This window comes from Strix uralensis, chromosome 8 (genome assembly GCF_047716275.1).
Source record: "Strix uralensis isolate ZFMK-TIS-50842 chromosome 8, bStrUra1, whole genome shotgun sequence".
NCBI classification, from domain to species: domain Eukaryota; kingdom Metazoa; phylum Chordata; class Aves; order Strigiformes; family Strigidae; genus Strix; species Strix uralensis.
The window spans coordinates 6,142,124-6,149,580 of NC_133979.1; positions in this window are offsets into that span (position 1 = coordinate 6,142,124).

The window sequence follows — 7,457 nt, forward strand, 5'->3', positions numbered from 1 at the left end:
ACACGGGCACTGTGAATCATCAGTTCCCTTATTAAAGGACAATGAGACATCTTCTGCAGCTCGTTACCTGCTCAGATATTATATTTAACTGAAATTTGATTGTCAGATGGCTTCTGAAGCATTTCGAAGCGATGTTAGTGCACAGCTTTGTGCGCTCTTCCTAGCTCAGGGCTGCAGAGAGTGAGGTGGCTCCGTGACAGCGCATTGCTCTGGCCCTTTGGTCCTCCAGCCCCATAACCATCTGCGATCTTCTGTCTTCCCCAGAGCTGGCCTGCAGGCAGCCACAAACCCAGGACAAATATTTCACAAGGTAGAGGCTCTAAGTGCTGAGTGGTGCCAGCTTAGCAGCGCTTCAGCCAAAACATATTTTCCCTCTCTGAGAACTTTCCTGCTGGGGGACAAGATGCTGCAACACATCACAGGGCACGGGCAAAGGGCTTCTCCAGAATAAAGGCAGAATATCTGTGCAAAATATGTAAAACATCCCATGCACGGTGAAACCACAGTGGAGAAAACGAGAAGATATAAAAGACAGTTACAGCCCCTGCAAGAACAGGAACAAAGGAGGAATGGAGAAAAAGAGATTGTTCCAGTAATTGCCTCCCCCAGGTAAGGATGCTGTGCCTGATCAACACTGCTGGCACAGAAAAGTGCTGCTTCTTGATTCACTGTTCACATTTTGCTGCTGCAGCAAATCACATGTAAAATAGTGTATTTCACTGTATAATCAGGCTAAATAAGTTAGCTTTTTCAATACCTCTGTGTGTGTGTGTGTGTGTGTGTGTGTGTACGTGAATGTACTTTCTGCCCCATCACGACCAGGTGGTTGATACCAGAGCACTAAGTCAAGAGCAAATTTGGGTGCAACCAGAGCACCAAGCCCAGAGAAGAGGAGCCCAGGCTCCCTGCCAGGGCCCTCCTAGCTGGGACAGGAGTGTCGACACCCTGGGCCAGGTCACAGGTCGCCATGGGTGATTTGGCACCCGGGCCGCTCTCCGCGTGCCCAGCTGCCCCCGGCAAGCACCTCTCGGCAGCGTTCTGCCACCCATGATGGAGACACTAAAGAGCTGCTGCTGAGGCTGTAGGGGACACACCTCTGGAGGCATAAGGTGCCCATATTGTCCGGATCACAGAGAAGCCATTCCCAAGGGGCTGGCGCACCTCGTGTTTCCCCTTAGCATGGGCCGCTGGGCACAGCAGAGGTGGGTGCAGCCTGGAGCACACAGCCATGAGGATGTGCAGATGGGAAGGAGTTCCTGCACCCGGCACATGTAAAGCAAGGGAGAAACCTCCTGCTCTTTATCTTTGCCTTCATCTGCATCTTCTTAAAATGCCTAATTAGTTGCGATAGTTGATATACTGGCTCAGGCACTCCTACTTAATCCAACCAGTAAATCTAGGCATTGAAAATATTTGTCCCACATCTTCAAAGGACGCAGTGTTGACCAGTGTCCTTAGGCTCATTTGGGGTTGAACCTGCAGCTGGCTGTAGATCTCTCTGGGGTGGTTCTGCTGTATGGGCAGCTGGAGGGTCTGGGATGGCTCATGGTTGCTCTCCAGCAGGCAAAGCCCAGCATTTGGATGTGAAAGGTGATCATCACCGTGACCACAGAGTGGCGTGTGCTTGTTTTGGCCAGGTTCACCAAGAAGTACTCTTCCTGTGGACAGCTATATTTTTGCTCTGAAACTTTATGGACTCCAGAAGCCCATTTTGTACATAACAGATCTTCTTATTTAGTTCCAATGGCTTCTACTGGATTTGAATTACCACAGAAAAGTGAGAGGTGTATAAACTGCATTCAGCTCGATCACTTGTTTAATATCAGTTTCTGAAGTGGTTTCTGCACTAGCTGTGTCCATCATCTAGCAAGCTTCTGGACCCCAAACTTCTGCATGTTTTAAAGCTTTAAATGTGTGCTAACCTGACTGTAACAGTGTCCTACCCAGCAGTTTGTAAAGCTGCAACACACCGAGGAACGTGGCTGTGGTGGGAAGTCCTGGAAAGGGAGAAGTCCTGATGCCCTCATCCACAGAGAGCTTTGTGGATGAGCAATGATCTCAAATTCCTTCTGCTCTTCATTCAGGACTTGTGTTAGCACAGGAGCACTGGGCTGACCTGGTGCCACCTCCCATTGAGGCTGTTGTGTAGATAAACGGGCACGACAAAGCTGTGGGTATCCTGTAAGGAAAATTTTGTGTTGCAAATGGGGACAGCAAGAGCTTCCTAGGAGCTTTCCACCAAAATCTACAGAGGATTTGCAATTCACCTAAAAAGGTGCATGTGGGAAGAAAGAGTTAAATCTTGATGCCTCTGCTCAATCTTTAGTCAAGCAAACCTTTTCTTGAGCTCCTGAAGATTTTTGCCTTAGGGAGGCCCCTTGTGCTTTGAGCATTTCAGATCGGAGCTTCTTCCTCTGGGAAGAGGCACAACCGTTGTGCTAACACATGCGTAACCCACCACCCAGCGTGTTTTGCACGCTGCAGATGTTGCAGCTCTGTTAGAGCATGAGCTGCCATTTGGCTCACGGTGAAGAAACATTGATTTTCAGCCCTGTAGGCTCCTCAGTCAAGCTTGCTGTGGGTCGTGAGTGCATTTATCACACCTGAGCAGAGAGAGCTATTGAAGATCTGCGCTGGCTGCTGAAACACGCAGCAGTTAACTTTACTCTGCACGTTGAATATCTGAGGCTGAAGCTCCTGTGTATCCTTGATTCCAAATGCTGATGTTCAAAAAAGTAGCAAGCACTTACAATCAAAGCTGGCTAAATTTACTTTCCAGAGAACTCAGCATTACACATGGGATGAACTACAGCTACCCTGTGCCACCTTCATGTCTCCGTTGCACTCAGCTACTACAGTGGTCTCCAGGAAGGAGGTAATGGGCTTTTCTTTTTCTTTTTTTTCCAGCACAGAAATGCAAAGAAGCTTAAAAGCAGCACTAATTATGATTTTTAGAAAAAGGATGGCGCAGCCATCTCACTCTTCTGGTTGCCACCATGCGTGAAGCCACAAGGAAGCCCTCGGTGTCCAACACACACCTGTCCCAGATGTTCCACAGCTGGTTTCCTTTCCCAGTGCCCCCTGCATTATCTCACTGGCATCGGGCTGCCCACAAGCCCTTGCTTACATCGGTGCGCTGTGCTGGGTGGTTGCTGAGGGATATTACACTGCCAGCAAACCTTGCAAAACTTTTGTTGGAAGCATGACAGCCTGAGGAGATGCACAAAGTATGGCTGAAAGGAGAGGGAGCATCTTTTATTAGTCTGAGTGATATATAGCTCGAAAAAAACCCCAAACACACTTCCAGGCACAAAAGCCCCTCTGCAGGTCAGAGTATTTGGGGCAGCATCTGGTGTCTGAGGGTTATAGGTGGTGGGAAAGGTGCTGTGTTACTTACATCAGCTTAGGAGGTAGGTGTTGTTAAGCTTGGTTCTCTTTTCTTCGCGCCGCGTGGTCTCCGTTTCAAACAGCAAATGTCACTCTCTTCCTTCCAGCAGCAGTGATGTTGCTCTGGCTATACTGCTGTGCCCAAAAGCTTGTCTGCTTTCTTCAAAGCTTGTCTGCAATGCCGTCCGTTGACCTAGTAAAAGCTGTTATTTCTGCCTGCTGTTGACCTAGTAAAAGCTGTTATTTCTGCCTGCACACCTTGCCTGGATTTACATCTTCTTACCCAAGTTTCTAGGTAACTGGAGACACTTTCAAAATTCTGCAAAAAATGACAGGAGGTGAGTTTGGGAAATAAAGGGCTGCAACTTCTCTGTAATGGCATTAAAAGTGTCAGAGCCAGGCTGACGGAGGGTATCAACACTCATCTCCAGTGAAGCCAAGGGCAGTACCGTGGCTCCCTCAATGGTGAATTTGGCTCGCGCTCCAGTTAGCTCTGCAGTTTGAAACTCTGTGGAGACGCTACGCTCAGCATGTTCTCCATGTTCTCCATGATTTACTCCTGAAAGAAACAGCAGTAGTGGAAGATTTCTCCTAAGGAGGTGTAGGAGAAGGTTGCTCCTAGGTCTTCCCCCAAACTGTCAAAGAAGAACAGACCCTATATGGACTTGGGAGAAAGAGAAGGATGTGAATGTGAGTAACAGATGCAGAAGACTGATGCGGGAGTTAAACGCATGCAAACCATCACACAGTGATTAAGCAATGCCTACTTTAATATGGTGGACAAGCCTTTTATAATGAAGGTGAGAATCACAAGATACAATCACATGGTACAATTCTTTCTGATTTGACAGGTAGCTTTGCACATGCTCCTTAGGCTCTCTTCTGGTTGGATGAGGACTGCCACATCGACATTCTACAAACTTCTTTTCTGCCAAGACCAACACCCTGAGAGTTGTTTACCTTCCTGGGTTCTTCCTCATTCTTCCAGGGTCAGTCCCTCGTCACATCCTTGCTCATACACAGGATTGCTCACACGTCCATTTTCTTGCAGGGACTCCTTTTGAATCCCCACAAACAGACACTTATAAAGATGCATGTGAAGAAACAGATGGAAGACGTTGCCTAAATTACTTACCTTCAGACTGAAAAAAAAGTCTCTATCTCCCATATCCAGGTGACTTACCATCAGCATCTCAGACTGTGGCAGGACCTCAGAGAAAGCACCTGCATGTGGCATCCCTGAGATAGAGACCTGCCACCGCTGATGGAGAGCACAGGTTTCCCTGCTTGACCTCCCTGTGAAGTCATCTGGGACCCAGAGAGTTAATCTTTCTCCCCAAAATGTATCCTGTCCTTTCCTTAGCTAGGAGCTACTCTGGCTACTCATCTTCTTTGAAAGAGTGTAGTTTCACTTCCCCAGAGGTGTAAATACTCCCGTGCCAGGAAACTGTCAACTGTTGTTGGCGGGTGACTCCTTGCCTCGCAGAGGGATGAAACTCTCCTCCCTCAGTGATTCACTGTGCCACTTCCAGCAGCAGGGAGAGCTCATCCCAGCCCTATAATCTGCTTTAGTCTGGATGTGAACGGACACCTCAGTGCAATAAAAGTTCAGAGCTTATTACAGGCTTTTGGCTGATACTAGAGATAATGGTAATTAACCGCTCTGGGATGACAATGGTTTATTGCTGGCTGATCTCCCGATTCTTTTCTTAAGGATTTTGTAAAAAAACGGGCCTCGCTGAAGATGGAGAGGGCAGGAGACAGAAAGCAATCGTGTGAGTTGCCAGCTCAGCGCGCGAGGCTTGAGAAGCACACCTAGGTTTTAACGTGAGCTGGAGACGGGATCTGTGCATTTACCCATTTTCAGATCTATTTTGGGAGGCACAGCATTTCTGGCTGTGAGTATCGAAAGGCCACCGCTCCCCATCGGCACAGTTTTGCAGCCATCACATTTCTGTGCTTGTTAGAGGGATGAAAAAATTGGGTTTTGATTGCATCAGGAGGTACTGAAATTGCTCTCTTTTTACTAGGCATTGCTATAATCAAGTCTGCCAAACTGAATTTTACAGGACTCTCTTGCATTAAGGGAGACTGAGCAATCACACCCTCACCACCTTCCCGTGCAGAGACCTTTGCCAATCACGTATTTGCAGGGGTGAGGACCAGGCTGTTTATTCAGTTTTCACTCCGTCTGAAATTGTTCTGTATCTCCATGAGATGATCCACACGCGGGAGCAGGTCTTGTTGCTCGTGATAGAAAGGGGCAGGCACCTCTTCTCAAAGCCTCCAACTTCCTTCTGCTCAGCTCCGTACGTGTGGGAGTCGCTTCCCAACGTGGACTGCCACCAAGCCACATCTGCCATCGAAAGGAGGCGAGCAACTTGGAGGGAAGTAAAATGGCTTTAAGATACTGGCAATCAGCTTTTGACCTGATTTTATGCTGAGTTTTCTAGCGAAAAAGGGGCATTAGCAGTCTATCAGCACAGCACTGAACCATATTAAAGACGCCTCCATTTATCTTCAATAAGACTAATACTGTTCCTTATTACTGGAACAATGGTATATTTTTGTCACCCTTAATTATTAACTTATCTGGCTGCGATTGCTTTGCTTATGAAAAGGGTATGCTAGATAACGATAATAGCTATACAACTCTTATATAACCAACATTTTAAACTTCTTTTTTTCAGCCTTTCTTTTCCTTTTTTGCTTTGCTTACAGCTTTTCTATTTTTCTTTGGCATAGGTAAGTAAACCCAAAGAGCTAGATCCTACAGTTGCACTGATGTTTTTGGAGCGTGGCCTGGAGTTTTATCAGTTTACATCATCTGGGAGTGGGCCCATGAAATTTTTAAAACATTGAAATAAATGAAAGCAGACAGGTGACAGAGCAACAGCACCAGACGGGGAGAATGGCGATGGCCAAGGCAGCGAAAGCCTTAGCTTTATTTGGAGGAAAAGGGCCTGCAAGTACATCTGGTACCGGGAAGCTAAACACACATGCAGATTTGCTGGGAGCTGAAAACGGGAGAAAAATGTGGCCTGTACAGAAAAATAACTTCCAGTGTTTTCCTCCAGTGACATTGGCAAGCCTTCACTGTCACGTTAGCAGCCCCGAATGCTTTTTGCATGTTCCCACCACATTTGCCACTCCAGGCAAGAGGAGGCCGGAGGCAAGTCACAGGAGAAGGTATCCTGGAGACGTTCATCACCAGCCATGCTTCACAACTGCCTTCATGACAAAGTTCACCCTGGGCATCTTGGAGGCCGCTGGCACACATGTCCATTCTATGGAGATCCAGCTATATACCATGCGTCCGAAACAACAAATTTAGTGCTCAGGGTGGGCCTTCCAGTGGCTACAGCTCCTTTCTGATGCCCAGCACAGTCGGTGTCCACAGGATCTCACTGATGGAAGGAGACGGGGACCACCACCGCTTCTCCAACTGCTGCCCCTCCTCCCTCTCAGACAGTCTCATGCCCAGTGGGGCCATGAACCCAACTGGTGGTTGCCCATGAGCTCGCTCTCCTCCACTGCTCACCCAGGAGGAGCACGGCCTCCCTCAGTTTCTAGTTTCAGTGCTGGAACCCCAAGTCCTTCAGTCACCAGCCCATCATGCGGGCTACCTTGCCACAGCTGTTTCATTTTTGCTGCTGAGGACACTGGCCCCAGTGACAATGAAGGGAGGGCTGAATTCCTTTCCCAGTCCGGCTCTCTGTTTTGACAAGTGATTCTTTTTATAAATCCCAGACAGTGCGTCTTTTCACAGGCAGTTGTAAAGCTGGATTTAATACACGTCAGAGAGAATACACGAAAGCTCTCGCACGTTCTGCAGCACGGGGTTTTTTTTCAGCGGCTCTGTGAACGTGCTGACCAGCAGCTGACCTTGCCTCCTGATGCAGTGCACGGCCACCGAAGGATGGGCCCCATCCTGCCATCGTTAATATTCCAGATTTCACTTCACACCCTACATCTGCTTCCTCCCAAGATGACAACTGGGCTCCCACCAGCCATGTACAACAACTCGTTGCTGGAGGAGTGGGGCCACACAACACAGCCACTATGCAAGC